The sequence below is a fragment of the Rutidosis leptorrhynchoides genome, chromosome 6, assembly GCF_046630445.1.
Source record: "Rutidosis leptorrhynchoides isolate AG116_Rl617_1_P2 chromosome 6, CSIRO_AGI_Rlap_v1, whole genome shotgun sequence".
Taxonomy (NCBI): domain Eukaryota; kingdom Viridiplantae; phylum Streptophyta; class Magnoliopsida; order Asterales; family Asteraceae; genus Rutidosis; species Rutidosis leptorrhynchoides.
Genome location: NC_092338.1, coordinates 329,150,362 through 329,167,339, shown reverse-complemented (window position 1 = coordinate 329,167,339; position 16,978 = coordinate 329,150,362). Strand labels below are relative to the sequence as shown.

The window sequence follows — 16,978 nt, the reverse complement described above, 5'->3', positions numbered from 1 at the left end:
TATGCGGTGGAGATTTTATGAGTTACTCCATATCTTTTAAGAACTTTCTCAAGTTGATTATTACAGAAATGAGTACCCCGATCACTTATTAAAGCTTTCGGTGTTCCAAACCTTGCAAAAAGACGTTTTAAAAAGTTGACTACAACTCGTGCATCGTTAGTTGGGAGAGCTTGTGCTTCCGCCCATTTAGATACATAATCAATGGCTACGAGTATATATAGATTATTATGAGATTTTGGAAATGGACCCATAAAGTCAATACCCCAAATGTCAAATACTTCACATACTTGGATGACATTTTGTGGCATTTCATCACGTTGACTTATTTTTCCTGCCCTTTGACAAGCATCACAGGATTTGCAAAGAAGGTGTGCGTCTTTGTAAATTGTAGGCCAATAGAATCCAGCTTCATAAACTTTTCTTGATGTTAGTTGAGGCCCATAATGCCCTCCTGTTGGTCCTGTGTGACAATGGTTTAATATTTTACTAGCTTCATCTCCAAATACATCGGGACAACTTTTAAACAGATGTGGATCTTCCCAGAAATAGTGTTTTATATCACTGAAGAATTTCTTTCGTCTTTGGTACGATAATCCTTTTTCAAGGAATCCACAAACTAAGTAGTTTGCATAGTCTGCAAACCATGGGATTTCTTTATAATCTATCTTCAATAGATATTCATCAGGAAAGTTGTCTTGTATGGCCGATTCATTTAGAACTTCTAATTCGGGATTTTCAAGACGAGAAAGATGATCAGCGGCGAGATTTTCTGCTCCTCTTTTATCTCGGATTTCAATATCAAACTCTTGTAAGAGTAAGATCCAACGGATTAATCTTGGTTTAGCATCTTGTTTTGAAAATAGGTATCTAAGAGCAGAATGGTCGGTATAGACCACCGTTTTTGCTAGAACGAGATATGATCGAAATTTGTCAAAAGCAAAGACAATAGCAAGGAGTTCTTTTTCAGTAGTTGTATAGTTCGTTTGTGCTCCTTGTAATGTCTTACTAGCATAATATATAGGTTGAAATCGTTTTTCAATCCTTTGTCCTAAAACGGCTCCCATTGCAAAATCACTTGCATCGCACATTAGTTCAAATGGTAGATTCCAATTTGGTGTTATCATGATTGGTGCATTAGTGAGTTTTTCTTTAAGAATATTAAAAGATTTGATACACTCATCTGAAAAGATGAATGGCGCATCCTTTTCTAGGAGTTTATTCATAGGAGTGGCAATTTTAGAAAAATCTTTTATGAAACGTCGGTAAAAACCGGTATGCCCTAGAAAACTCCTAACTCCTCTAACATTTGTGGGATGTGGAAGTTTAGCAATTACATCTACTTTAGCTCTATCCACTTCAATTCCTTCTTTTGAAATTTTATGTCCAAGAACGATGCCTTCTTTAACCATGAAATGGCATTTCTCCCAATTAAGTACTAGATTTGATTGTTCGCATCTAATTAGCATTCGTTCCAGATTAACTAGACATGATTTAAATGTATCACCGAAGACTGAAAAGTCATCCATGAATACTTCCATGCATTCTTCTATCATGTCGTGAAAAATCGCCATCATACACCTTTGAAAGGTTGCAGGGGCGTTACAAAGTCCAAATGGCATGCGTTTGTAAGCAAAAGTACCATAAGGGCACGTGAATGTGGTTTTCTCTTGGTCCTCGGGTGCTATTGGAATTTGAAAATATCCGGAAAATCCATCTAGAAAACAATAGTAACTATTTTCGGCTAATCTTTCCAACATTTGATCTATGAAAGGTAAGGGAAAGTGATCTTTTCTGGTGGCGTCATTTAATTTTCTATAATCAATACATACACGCCATCCTGTTACAGTCCTAGTAGGAATAAGCTCATTTTTCTCATTTGTAATGACAGTCATGCCACCCTTCTTAGGCACGCATTGAACTGGGCTTACCCATGGACTATCAGAGATTGGATAAATTAAACCTGCATCTAGCAGTTTAATAATCTCTTTCTTAACTACATCTTGCATATTAGGATTTAGTCTTCGTTGGCGTTGCACATACGTTTTATGACCTTCTTCCATAAGGATTTTATGTGTGCAATACGAAGGACTTATTCCTTTAATATCATGAATCTTCCATGCAATGGCTGGTTTATGAGCTTTCAACACAGAAATAAGTTGTGATTTCTCATTTTCAGTAAGAGAAGACGATATTATTACAGGTAATTCAGATTCACCATGTAAATAAGCGTATTCCAAATGGTTTGGAAGTGGCTTTAATTCTAATTTCGGAGGTTCTTCTATCGATGATTTATATCGATATCTGTCTTCTTCTTTTAGCATTTGAATTTCTTCTGTTGTTGGTTCATATCCATTAGCTATAAGTGTAGCTAACATTTCAGCTTCATCAATTGGTTCATTACCTTCTCCTAAAGAACATTCTCCTGTTCCTTGTAATTCTGGAAATTCTTCTAATAATTCTGCATGTGCATCTATAGTTTGAATATTATAACATGTATCATCTGCAGATTGTGGTTGTTGCATTGCTCTATCAACTGAAAAGGTAACACTCTCATCCTCTATACTTAGGGTCAGTTTCTTACCGAACACGTCTATCATTGCTTTAGCCGTGTTTAAGAATGGTCTTCCTAATATGAGAGGAACTTGAGAATCTTCTTCCATGTCCAAAACAACAAAATCTACTGGAATTACTAAAGTACCAACTTTAACTAGCATGTTCTCCATTATCCCTCTAGGATATTTTATTGATCTATCGGCTAGTTGTATGCTTATTCTGGTTAGTTTCAATTCTCCAAGGTCTAGTTTAGCGTATAGTGAATACGGCATTAGATTTATACTAGCACCTAAGTCTGCCAATGCTTCTATTGAACTAAGACTACCCAGAAAACATGGAATTGTGAAACTTCCTGGATCAGATAATTTTTCTGGTATCTTATTCAACAGCACTGCTGAACAATTAGCATTCATAGTAACAGCCGAGAGTTCTTCCATTTTCTTTCTATTTGAGATTAGATCTTTCAAGAATTTAGCATATCTTGGCATTCCTGAAATCACATCAATGAAAGGAAGATTTACATTTATCTGTTTAAACATATCCAAAAATTTGGATTGCTCGGCTTCAAGTTTTTCTTTCTTCATTTTACTCGGGTAAGGAAGTGGTGGTTGGTATGGTTTAACATAAGGTTTATCCTTAACTGTGTTATCTTCATTAACTTTTTCAACTACCGGTTCTTTTTCCTTATCTTGATCAGGTTGTGGTTCTTGTGGAGTAGGAATAGTTTCAATAGAAGTTACAGGTATTTCAGGTGGTTTAAGTGTTGTACCACTTCTTGTGGTAATAGCTTTAGCTGTTTCATTCCTGGGGTTAGCATTTGTATCACTAGGTAGACTTCCCGGTTTTCTTTCACCTATTAACCTTGCTAGGTTACTTACTTCTTGTTCCAGATTTTGAATAGAAGCTTGTTGATTTCTAAATGCTTGAGCATTTTGTTCATTAGTTTGTTTTTGAGATGTGAAAAACTGCGTTTGAGTTTCAACTAGCTTCGTCATCATATCTTCTAAATTCGGCTTTTTATCATCGGTTTGTTGTGGTGGTTTGTTTTGAAAATTCGGTCTTTGCTGATTATAAGTATTATTGGATATTTATTGATTGCTAGGACCTTGTTGGTTGTTGTATGGAATATTTCGGTTATAATTCTGGTTTTGATTGTAAATCGGTCTTGGCGGTTGATAATTATTCTGATAATTATTTCCAGGCCTTTGGTTTATGTATGAAATATTCTCGCTTTGTTCCATTGTTAATTCAATACTGAGACAATCTTTTGTCAAATGTGGTCCTCCACACTGCTCACAACTAATTCGTATTGAGTGAATATCCTTAGTCATCTTTTCCATTCGTCTTTCCACAGCATCTATCTTTGCGGAAATGAAATCTAAGTCATGGCTAGAATCGGCTCTAGCTGCTTTAGATGATCTAATGATATCTTTTTCTTGGTGCCACTCATGTGAGTGGGAAGCAGTATTATCAATAATTTTGTAAGCATCAGTTTCGGTTTTCTTCATAATAGAACCACCAGCTGCTATATCTATGTCTTTCCTTGTAGTGATGTCGCATCCTTGGTAGAATATTTGTACTATTTGACAGGTGTCTAAACCATGTTGCGGACATCCTCTTAACAACTTTCCATATCTTGTCCACGCCTCATATAGAGTTTCATTTGGCTTCTGTGTGAACGTAACAATTTCTGCTTGAAGTCTTACGGCTTTAGATGCAGGAAAGAATTGTTTAAGAAATTTGTCAACTAAAACGTCCCATGTATCAATCGCCCCTTCAGGTAACGATTCCAACCAATCTTTGGCTTCTCCCTTTAAAGTCCAGGGAAATAACATGAGATATATCTGTTCATCCTCCACTTCTCGGATTTTAAATAGTGTGCAGATCCTATTAAAGGTACGTAGATGTTCATTTGGATCTTCCTTCGGCGCACCACTAAATTGGCATTGATTAGTCACCATGTGTAAAATTTGTCCTTTGATTTCATAATCTGGCGCATTAATGTCTGGATGAGTAATTGCGTGACCTTGGCCAGTGCGTTTAGCTCTCATTCGGTCTTCCATACTTAAAGGTTCCAGATTCTCCATAATTGAATTTGTTGAATCGGTATCACTAGATGATTCTGATTTAATGGTTCGTTCTTTAACAATCTCTGTTTGAATGATTGGTGGCTCCGGAGGAAAGTTTAATGGTTCAGGATCTATGAACCGTTCCTGAATATTCTCCGGATTCTCAATTGTGATGTTGGGTTCAAAAAATGGATTATCGGAGATTTGAACTGAAGTACTTGGTCTACTGGATGACGATTCTAAAGAAAAATCAATGGCGGTTATATTTGCTAAATGTCTTGATCTAGTTACAGGTGGTGAACGTACAAAAGGTGATGAACGTCTTGCTCGGTGCATTCACTGAATATCCTATTAGTTTTTAAAAGGAAAGAAAAATTATAATAAGTTATCCAATCAATAGACTTTTCTGATTTTGCCCACGTTTCGAATAGCCAAAAGATGCAGCAGAGGGGCAGGATTCGTTTGGTCTCAATATAATTGAGGACTGTTTGGCTCCAATAACCCGGTCCACGTACAAATCCAACTATTACTACGAACCAGAAAATTTTGATGTCTATTAATTTAACCACTTAAAATAAATTTTCGTAATTTTAAGAAATTTAGATAAGAAGTAGAATAAAAATCTATGTCCTAAAACTAGAATCGCGAGAAATAAGAAAGAAAAAGAGTTCGTCGGAAAAAAAATTGAAAAAGAAAAATGGTTGAAAAAAATAAAAGGTGACGGAAAAATAAAAGAAACTTATAAAAAATTAAAAAATACTTGACTAACCTAACCTTATTACTACAACTAACTTGAAATTATAATCGCAAATTGAAATCACTAATTGGAATGATAATTGATACATAGTAAAAGGTGTCTAAAAATATTAAAGCTTACAGGAAAAACTAAATCCCAAATGGAAATAACTTAAAAAGAAACTAAAACTTAAAAAGGCGTCGCAAAATTCTAAAGTACCTAAATCTTAGTCTAAAGAAAAAGCACTTAAGGAATTCTACGGCAAAGCCTAAAAATCTAGGAGTAAAAATGACTATGGCAAAAACTAAGTTTAAAATTAAATATGAGCGAAAAAATACAAATATTACGCTACAACGATTAAAAAGGGTCAAAATATAAAAATATATAAAAAGTTGTAAAAAGTACAATTTTTATAAAAATATTATTTTTATATTATTTATTTAATAAAACTACTAATTTTATAATTTAATTAAACTTATTAATACTAAATACATAAATTAAATAAAAAGTAAAAGTAAAAATAAAACTAATAATAATAATAATAATAATTAGGGTTAAATAATAATTATAATTAATAATAAACAGTAATTAATGCTGAATTAGGGCTTCCTGTTCGTGTGTCAGGTACCCTCCGCGAGTCGCGGTATTTAATGCTTCAAACCCCGCGAGTCGCGGGGTTCCAGAATTCAGATGACAGCTTATAATTTCAACGCGTTTTTCTTTATTTATTTTTTTTTTATTTTCTGTTTTCTGTTTTTTTTTTAAATAAAAGATATTTAATAAAACTTATATTTTTATAAACTAAACTAAAAATAAAGAAACTTATAAAACTTAAATATTTAACAAAATCTTAAAAATACTTATATTTTTGTTTTTCTTTTTATATTTTTGAATAATTAAAACGTATTTTTACAAAAACGAATTTTAATAAAAGTAAACAAAAAAAATCCTTTTTTTTTTTTTATATTAGCGTTGCGCTTCCGGCGTTTATGTTAGATCCCCGGCAGCGGCGCCAAAAATACTTGATGTTATGCGAGGTGTATATAAAATAGTTATTAATTTTCGCAGAAAACACTATTAAATACGATACAATTTTACACAAGATATTTATTTATTTATAGAATGGATATACTTAAACCTTGCTACAACACTTATAGGCAGTGTACCGAATCGTAGAGTAGTGTAGTTTTTAGTAAGTCTGGTTCGTTCCACAGGGAGCTGGTGATACTTACTATATTTTTAACTATATTTATACAAAATATATATAATTATATAAGTAGTAATATTATTATAAAAGGGGGGTTTTACCGTTTAATGACCGGTTTGTCGATTCTATATTTTAAGCGTAAAGATAAATGACGATAATTAAAGTGCGTAAAATAATGACAATAAATAAAATGACAGTAAATAAAATTGCGAGTAATAAAATGACAGTAAATAAAGATACGATGAGAAATATAATAAAAGAATTATGCTTATTTAAACTTCCGTAATCATGATGTTTGACGTGTTGATTTTAATTTATTACCATGGGTTAATTGTCCTTTGTCCTGATTTATTTGATACGTCTATCTGGTTTTTGTCCATAATAGTCCATCGGTCATAAATATAAAGTGCGAGTATCCTCGTCAAATTACCCTTATACCCGAAGTCAAATATTCCAACTGATTAAGGATTTAAACTGTGACGCAGTTATCACTTCTGTTAACAATTACACCAGTTATCACTGTATGTAATCCACCCCTGTTTTAATTAGTTTATGAATATTAATTCATCCACTTGATCAGAATGAATAATCAATTACCCAACCCAATTGATTAATTAAATGATTATAACAGATTCCATATGAACATCACTAAATAGGACAACCATAATCATTATTAATTATTAGGTTAATTAATTTGAAGATAGGTTCGACAGACTCCAATGAGTTGTCACTCAATTAGACAATACCCCCCATCTATTAATAGTCAATAGTTCAATTTCTACAAGTGTCGGTCTTTTGCCCAAACCTTAATTATGGTCCAAAGTTCAATGACCCCTTCTTAATATTTTAGCCCAACATCACGATTACTTCGGCTCAAATAAGCATAATAATAACTTAGTTACAATACATTAATTTAAAAAGGAAGAACATAGCTTACAGTGGTGATTAATCGCGTAGCGTTACACTGGCAGAGTTTCGACTTTAAAACCCGTAAAACATTTCTTACAATAACCCAACTAAACCATAACTTTATTATTAAAATTAACTTATATTAAAATTATAATATAAATATATATTACATATTACAGAAGAGAGAAAGAAATATGAAGAAATGTGTTCTTTTTCATTACTACGTGAATTCCATTTTATAGGCAAATGTTGATTTGAAATTTTCACTTATGACCCCTTAACTATGCTCAATTAACAACTTTTTATTATTTATTATTATTCTTATTATGAATTATTTAAATATTATATTATATTCTTGTGCATAGTTGACTTGTACTTTCAGCTCCGTTGCGTCGAGCGTTGATAGTTGGCTCGGGTACCGGTTCCGGATTTTCGAACGTCTTTTCGTATAATTTAATATCTTGTACTTTGCGTTTTGTAACTTGTACTCTTGTCATTTTTAGACGTTTCTCATCAATAAATTGAACCTTTTGAATTGTATCTTGTACATTTGAGCTTTTTGGACGTTTTGGTCTTTCAAATCTTCGTTTTTGTCTTTAAATCTTCATTTTCGAGCGATTTGCGTCTTTCGTCTTCGCACTTATTTATTTAACTATTACAACTAAAAATAAGGAAATTACATTTAAAAACTTTACATATTGGAACGATATTGCTACTAAATATATGTTCATTTAGAGCACTATCAAATATCCCCACACTTGAGCGTTGCTTGTCCTCAAGCAATACAGAACTTGAAATAAAAACATACATGAATCACTTTTTTATTCATCACATTTTGTACATCAGTGATTTTGATATAGCGGTATAAACAATGACAGTAATGATGGTTAAAGGTGGGTGTGTCATCCACAGTTGCCTTGGGTTTAGGTCAACGACACTTGCAATCAAATAGCCGATTTACTTTCGGTTTCCAAAGCAAAGTGCACATTTGAAAGGCGGTTTACAGTCCCACATGACTATAAAAATTTAGATCCTTTAGGAAATTGGATCTTTATGAAAACAATTGATCTTTTGAAAATTCAAGCTAGATTTTACCCTAGACAAGTTTTCTGATTTGATCCATCATCGGTGTTGCAAAATATATTTGTGGATCATTATTTTGGCTAAAACTTTTAGGCTCGTGTAATTCACTGCTATCCCGGTATCGGAAAGCACACATTCAGTTTACTTGTTCCGTATATTACCTTTCGGTAAACTACCGTCCGGTTGTAAAGGAAAGCGATGAACAAGAAACTGTTAAGGAAATGTCTAATGACATGCATTTGTTCATGGTCTAATTACGTGTCGGATGCTAGTACTATCCTTGGTAGGAGCAATAGTAAAGATCATCCTATGATTTTTCGGTCTGGCACAAGGTCCTGTCTCCGACCATGCTATGCAACCACCGTTCTTACGGTTGACACCCGATTTGGTTTAGGTGACCTAATGAATTCCAGGTGAATTCCTAGGATTTTACGTTCAATGGTAATGAATGCATTGAAAATGGATTTTCAGGAAACAAATCGGTTTGCAATTTTGATCAAAATATTTTCTCGTTCAAGCTCGAGTTTAGATATCATTGAATTCCATGAGTTTGAATTCTCAATCTTTAAGGTCAATCTCTAGGATTGAGTAATATCAGTCTTAAAAGCTGATTTTTAATCTTTAAGGAGATTATCCTTTCTGGGGATCTGATTCATTAGTCTTATCAAGCTAATTTGCACGGTGCCCCCCATTGTACGAGATAAATCCTTCTCATGGTTAGGATAAATCTGACCACTTGGCGACCCTGTTTGATGCTGAGGTCGGTGAATTTCCTGCTGATTTTAGAGATGACTTTTCTAGATTTTTCGTCAACCTACAGCTGGTCTAGACGACAACTTCTTGACCTAAATCAAGAAGCGCGTGTCTTTTTCGGAAGACTTTACTTCCTTTTAATGATGGAATTGATTCATCGTGTAGATCCATCTTTCTTTAAAATATATTACAGTAAACCGGGTAAAACTGATTAGTATCGTCCAAAGCAAAAGTACCTGCAATAATTCTTATACAAAAATGTGATAGATAGTTTTTAATTGAATAACTTGGTACATTCTCCCCACACTTAGCTTTTATTTATTCTTTTGTTTGCCTTTTTATTCTCTTCTATCCCATTTTAAATGAATTCAAGCGTTTTGGGTTGTTTCTCAATTTATGTCCTCGAGGTAACAATAATTTCGGCATTAACACCTAGTTTTATCGTTCATAAATATGTATAAACATGATTTTGAATTCATTTAGTTGAAATTTTTTTCAAATTTTCACAAAATTTGACAATTAAAACAAGTGTAAACCCGAAAGAATTTATAACCCTTCCCCACACTTGAGATCTTGCAATGCCATCATTTGCAAGAAATCAGTAAAAATTTAAATTCATGAGGGTGATTAGTGTAGAAAAATGATTAAAAATACCGAGTTTGCAAACATATTGTTGTTATTTCACATTTGATATTTTGTTTCTTGTCGTCAAAATTAGTACCTTTTTCTGAACTTAATGACAGTCTTTGAAAGTGCGTTATTTTACCCTGTTTTGTATATAACATAAAATACAAACATACATAATTTTGAAGTTGGGTATATTACCCCACGTTCAAAAATTTATAAAATCTAATATTTTTTTTTTCGGCATACTTTAAATCAATTAAATTAAAAATAATGATAACAAAATTTCTCGTCCCGCCCTCGGTTAAAGTAATTTCGGTTCAACTACCTAATCTTCAACTCACGACGAATTTTAGAAATCATTTTTTTACTTAATGAAATAAAGTAAATTTTGTTTTTAAATTCACACAAAACTTAAATTTAAAAAGCATATTAATTTCATATAAAACCTACAAAATAAAAAAAAATCAGAATGGGGGGAGAAAACTAGTTCTTTAGTGTCTGCTAGCGGAAAAGACCAATCGAATTCCATTCTCGGAACTACACGAGAACAGAACAACTAACTCTAGATAGCATTTTCTTTTTAGAACACTTGAATCTCCCCACACTTAGGTAGCTGTGGTGTCAAAATTGTGATTAACTTCATCGTCAATTTCTCTTGGTCCATAATCAACTTGCATATCTGTGACTTTCTCTTTAAGCCATTGGTCGGATTCCTGTGTAATATCCACAATTTCAACTAGCTTCACCTTTTCTTTAGGCGATAGATTGGATACTAACCGGTTACATAACTTAAAGTTCCCCTTGGTTATAGCATCGCGAATCCGTTTAATAAGTTTCTTCATTGAACTATTAATAACGGGGTCATTTAATTTCGTATCAACAACGGGGTTCTTTGTTATCATGTCATCATTAGGTGTTACTTCATTTTCCCCACACTTAGGCGTTTTATTATTGTTAAGCACTACCGTTGGAGTTGGTAAAACAACATGGTTCTTACCAATCGTTTTTGCTGGTTCAACGGTTTTGGTTGGTGGAGATTTAGACTTTCGAATCATAAAGGTGATCGATTTGTCACCACTACTAAGTGTCATTCTACCGTTTCTTACATCAAAGAACGCCCCGGTGGACGCTAAGAATGGTCGACCTAAAATTAGAGGAATGTTTGGGTCATCTTGTATGTCAATGACAATGAATTCGACTAGAAAGGTTAAATTGCCTACTTGAACGGGTAGGTTGTCGGCAATTCCAACTGGGTGCTTAATGGTTTGATCAAAGAGTCGAACACTCATATCCGTTGGACTTAACTCACCTACACCTAATCTCTTATATAAGGAAAGAGGCATAACACTCACACTCGCACCTAAATCTGCTAGTGCATCATACATGACACAATTATATTTATTTATTTATCGAGTGGATATACCTAAACCTTGCTACAACACTTATAGGCAGTGTACCTAATCGTAGAGTAGTGTAGTTTTTAGTAAGTCCGGTTCGTTCCACAGGGAAATCTTTAAACAAAGCGTAACGCTATATTAGTTTACTTTTATAAAAATACAAACATATATATAAGTAATATTATTATTATAAAGGGGGTTTTTTTACCGTTTAATGACCGGTTTGTCGATTTTAAAACTTTAGTCGCAGTTAAAACCTAATGTAAAATATTAAATAAATAAAAGACTTAATTTAAAGCGTAAAGTAAATAACGATAATGAAATTGCGAATAATAAAAGTGCGATAAAATAAACTTGCGATAATTAAAAAGTACGATAATTAAAAGTGCGATTAAATAACAATAAATAAAAGTGCGATAATTAGAAGTGCAATTAAATATAAAATAAAGGAAATTAAATATGAAATAAAAGAATTATGCTTATTTAAACTTCCGTAATCATGATGTTTGACGTGTTGATTTTAGTTTTATGCCCATGGGTTAATTGTCCTTTGTCCTGGATTATTCAATATGTCCGTCTGGTTTTTGTCCATAAAAGTCCATCAGTCATAAATATAAAGTGCGAGTGTCCTTGTCAAATTATTATTATACCCGAAGTTAAATATTCCAACTAATTGGGGATTCGAATTGTAACAAGGTTTTAATACTTTGTTTAATGAATACACCAGGTTATCGACTGTGTGTAAACCAAGGTTTTACTACTTTGTTAACAATTACACCAATTACCCTTGAATGTAATTTCACCCCTGTTTTAATTATTCTAGTGGCTATTAATCCATTCCCGTGTCCGGTTAAATGAACGATTATTCGTACATATAAATACCCCGCCCATCGTGTCCGATTGAGTGTATATGGTAATTTATAGGGACGCCCAATTGTAAATCTTTATATTAACATTAACAAACTATCATTTAGTTAAACAAATATAAAGCCCATTAATAGCCCATAGTCTAATTTTCACAAGTGTCGTTCTTTTGTCCAAACCCCAATTATGGTACAAAGCCCAATTACCCAATTTTAGTAATTAGCCCAACATCATGATTACTTCGTTTTAAATAAGCATAATAATAACTTAGCTACGAGACATTAATATAAAAAGGTTGAACATAACTTATAATGATTAAAAATAGCGTAGCGTTACACGGACAGAATTTCGACTTACACCCTTACAATATTCGCTAACATACCCTTATTATTAGAATTATAATTAAAATTAAAATTAAAATATAAATTATATATATATATATATATATATATATATATATATATATATATATATATATATATATATATATATATATATATATATATCGTATATATGAGAGAAGAGAGAAATAGAATATATTTTGCGATCAGAATTCGGTTGGCTTTATAGGGATTTTCGATTTTTGGGGCTCCGCGACTCGCGGTGAATTTTGCCTTCAAACTCCGCGAGTCGCGGAGGTTACTTTTACAGCTCAGAGGTGTTTGGCTCTTTGTTTACCGACGGTTTATAATATATATATAATATATATATAATTAATATAATTAATTATATATTATATTATATTTATATACATAGTTAACTTGTAATTTTTAGTCCGTTGCGTCGAGCGTTAAGAGTTGACTCTAGTCCCGGTTCCGGATTTTCGAACGTCCTTGTGTACAATTTAATATCTTGTACTTTGCGTTTTGAATCTTGTACTCTTGTAATTTCGAGACGTTTCTTATCAATAATTGGAACCTTTTTGATTGTCTTTTGTACTTTTGAGCTTTTTGGTCGTTTGCGTCTTCAATTCGTCGAATCTATCTTTTGTCTTCACCTTTTATTATTTAAACGAATATCACTTGTAAATAGAACAATTGCAACTAAAAGCTTGTCTTTCTTGAGGAATAATGCTATGAAATATATGTTCGTTTTTAGCATTATCAAATATTCCCACACTTGAACGTTGCTTGTCCTCAAGCAATATTGTCTTGAAATACTAGAATCACTTCTTTATTCTTCACACTTTGTACATCAGTGATTTCTATACGGCGGTATAAACAATGGTAGTAACGATATGGTTTACAGTCCCACATGATTATAAAAATTTAGATCCATTAAGGAAATTGGATCTTTATGAAAACATTTGATCTTTTGAAATCTAGTTTTTACCCTAGATAAGTTTTCCGGGGTAACCCTTTACCGGTGTTTGCCAAATATTTTTGTGGGTTTGGTGGGTTTCAGATTTGAAAATTTTAGCTCAAAACTTATGGTTTTGTGTCACCCACTTGCTAACCTTGTATTTGGAAAGCAACACGTCCAGTTTACTTGTCCCGTATATTACCTTTCGGTAAACTACCGTCCGGTTGTAAAGGAAAGCGTTGAACAAGCAACTGTTAAGGCAATGTCCCCTGACATGCTTTTAATTATGGTCTGTAACGTGTCGGACGCAATTACTATCCTTGGTAGGAGCAATAGTAAAGCTCACCCTCATAATTTTTCGGTATGGCACAAGGTCCTGTCTTTGACCACTATGCAACCACCGTTCTTACGGTTGACACCCGATTTAGTTCAGGTGGCCTAATGAATTCCAGGTGAATTCCTAGGATTTTACGTTCAATGGTAATGAACGCATTGAAAATAGGGTTTTCAGAAAACAAATCGGTTTGTAATTTTGATCAAAATATTTTCTCGTTTAAGCTCGAGTTTAGATACCATCGAATTCCATGAGTTTGTAATTCTCAATCTTTAAGGTCAATCTCTAGGATTGAGTAATATCAGTCTTAAAAGCTGATTTTTAATCTTTAAGGAGATTATCCTTTCTAGGGATCTGATTCATTAGTCTTATCCAGCTAATTTGCATGGTGCCCCCCCATTGTACGAGATAAATCCTTCTCATGGTTAGGATAAATCTGACCACTTGGCGACCCTGTTTAATGCTGAGGTCCGTTGATTTCCTGCTGATTTTAGTGATGACTTTTCTAGATTTTTCGTCAACCTACAGCTGGTCTGGACGACAACTTCATGACCTAAATCAAGAAGCGCGTGTCTTTTTCGGAAGACTTTACTTCCTTTTAATGATGGAATTGATTCATCGTGTAGATCCATCTCTTCTTTTCTTTCATCGGGTAAAACAGTTTAGTTTAGTCCAAAGCAAAAGTATTTTCAGTTATTTGTTACAGATATATGTGACATATGTTTAAAATAACTTGGTAAATTTTCCCACGCTTGGCTTTTTATTTTTCTTTTTATCGTCCTCTATTCCATTTTAAATGAATTTTGACATTTTAGTTTGTTTCTTAATTTATGTCCTTTCCGAGGTAACAATAATTTCGGTGTTAAAACCTAGTTTTATCGTTCATAAATATGTATAAACATGATTTTGAATTCATTTAATTGAAAATTTTGAAAAATTTTACTAGAATTGGGTAGTCAGTATATAAGACTAGGGCTGTTCTTTTTTATCAGAGAGCACTAGATTCTAATACAACTACTGCTTTACTAGTATTTTTAATGGTAACCAAGTGTATAAAGTAAAAAATTTTAAAATCCGAAAGAATTTAACCCCTTCCCACACTTAAGATCTTGCAATGCCCTCATTTGCAAGAAATCAGTAACAATTTAAATTATTGAGGGTGATTTGTGTGAAAATGATTAAATTTTACCAAAGTTTCCAAATATATTGGCGTTTGTTTGCTGAATGATAAATGGTGCACATCATTTGTTCATTCCGTCTTGTTGTTATTTCACATATATTTTGCATCTTGTCGTCAAAATTAGTTGCTTTTGCTGAACTTAATGCCAGTCTTTGAAAATGCGTTGTTTTACCCTGTTGTGTACATAAGATAAACTGCAAACATATATACATATTTTTGAAGTTTGGTATATTACCCCACGTTCAAAAATTATTAAAATCTAAGAATAAAAGTTAGATAATTATAAAAATGATTACAATATTAACAAAAGTATTAAACGTATCAATAATTACAAATTACAAAATAAAAAAAATAATAATAAGTAAACTAAGGATGATATTGGTACCAATAGGGGTTCCAGGCATAACCATAAGTGCTATAGAATGCTTCGGCAGGGTCATACGTAGGATATGGTGGCTGCATCTCTATAGACCAAGGAGGGAAGATGGGTTTCGGTGTAGGAATATAGTTTCTACCTATATGTTGGCAATGAGCTATGATTTGGTTTTGATGAACTTGCCAATCTTCAAATGCTCTCTGTCTAGCATTTTCGTATTCCTGAGAAGCTATAAACCTATGCATTTCTTGCATCTCATTCCCCCCTCCTACATTACCTTGCTGCTGGTTTCTCTCCACCTGTGGATGTCTACCATGGTATCGTACTGCGGCGTTATTTCGCCTCTTCAAAACTTTCGCACCATGGTATACATTTAAACCTATAGTATCGCGGGGTTCCGGCTCTTCTAGTAATAATCCCCCCCGACTTATATCCACACCGAGATATTCACCAATAAAAGTAATAAAAATACCACCTCCTATTATGCTATGTGGTCGCATCCCCCGAACCATAGCTGATAAATAATAACCCACACAATATGGTATACTTACAGCGCTTTGTGGGTCTCGAATACACATATGGTAAAACAAATCTTGTTCATTTACTTTTTCTTTGTTCTTACCCCTTTGTGTAATCGAATTAGCTAAAAACCTATGTATCACTCTTAATTCGGCTCTATCTATATCCAAATAAGAGTAATTTCCCCCTTTGAAACGGTGATGGCTTGTCATTTGACTCCACACACCGTGTGTATCAAAATTTTCATCTATCTTTCTACCGTTTAGTATCAATCCTCTACAATCGGCAGACGCTAACTCCTCAGGCGTATATATACGTAAAGCCTGAGCCATGTCCAGTAAAGACATGTGGCGCATCGAACCGCCTAACAAAAATCTAATAAAAGAACGATCGGTTAAACTAGCTACCCGATCATCCAACTCTATACTACATAACAATTCTTCACACCATACTTTATATACAGGTCTACGTATGGTGAATAAATGTACCCAGTCATTAAAAGAAGAATTACCATACCTCTGTACAAGTAATTCCCTAATTGGCCCGGCCAATTCTACAGCTTCTAAGGGTCCCCATTCTATGACCCTCGGTACCTCAACAACCTTAGAATGAAGAGTATGCAAACCCCTTTGATATTTTGGATAATCTATCCAAAGTCTGTCAAATCTCAGGTTCGGGTGCAACTCTTCCAAGTGCATATCGAAAAAGGTCATGACTGGATGAGGTATATCCTGCTTGTAGTAGTTATCCACCTCCTGTTGTTCCAAATTCTCAGCAGGAGCATTGCGGGCTTGGGATGAAGATTCACCCCTTTCATTCTGCAAAACACATCAAACACAATTTTTGTGCATCCAAATATGCATTAGTGTCAGCAAAATCATCAATCAAAATAATTACAATGACATTATCAATTTATATCAAACTTAAGCTCATTTTCACATTTTTATCAAATCTACACTTTTTCAAATAAGCATATACGAAAATGTTCGCCAAGTTCATAAGCATTCAACTCAAATAACATGTCAAAATAATCATTACTAGCAATTAAACAAGTCTCAAATGGCATTAT

General features: G+C 33.4%; 1 pseudogene; it reads right to left on the bottom strand.

Moving 5' to 3' along the window:
• The window catches only part of LOC139854708 (uncharacterized), a 180,974-nt pseudogene that overhangs the window by 19,659 nt on the left and 144,337 nt on the right, over window positions 1-16,978 (bottom strand).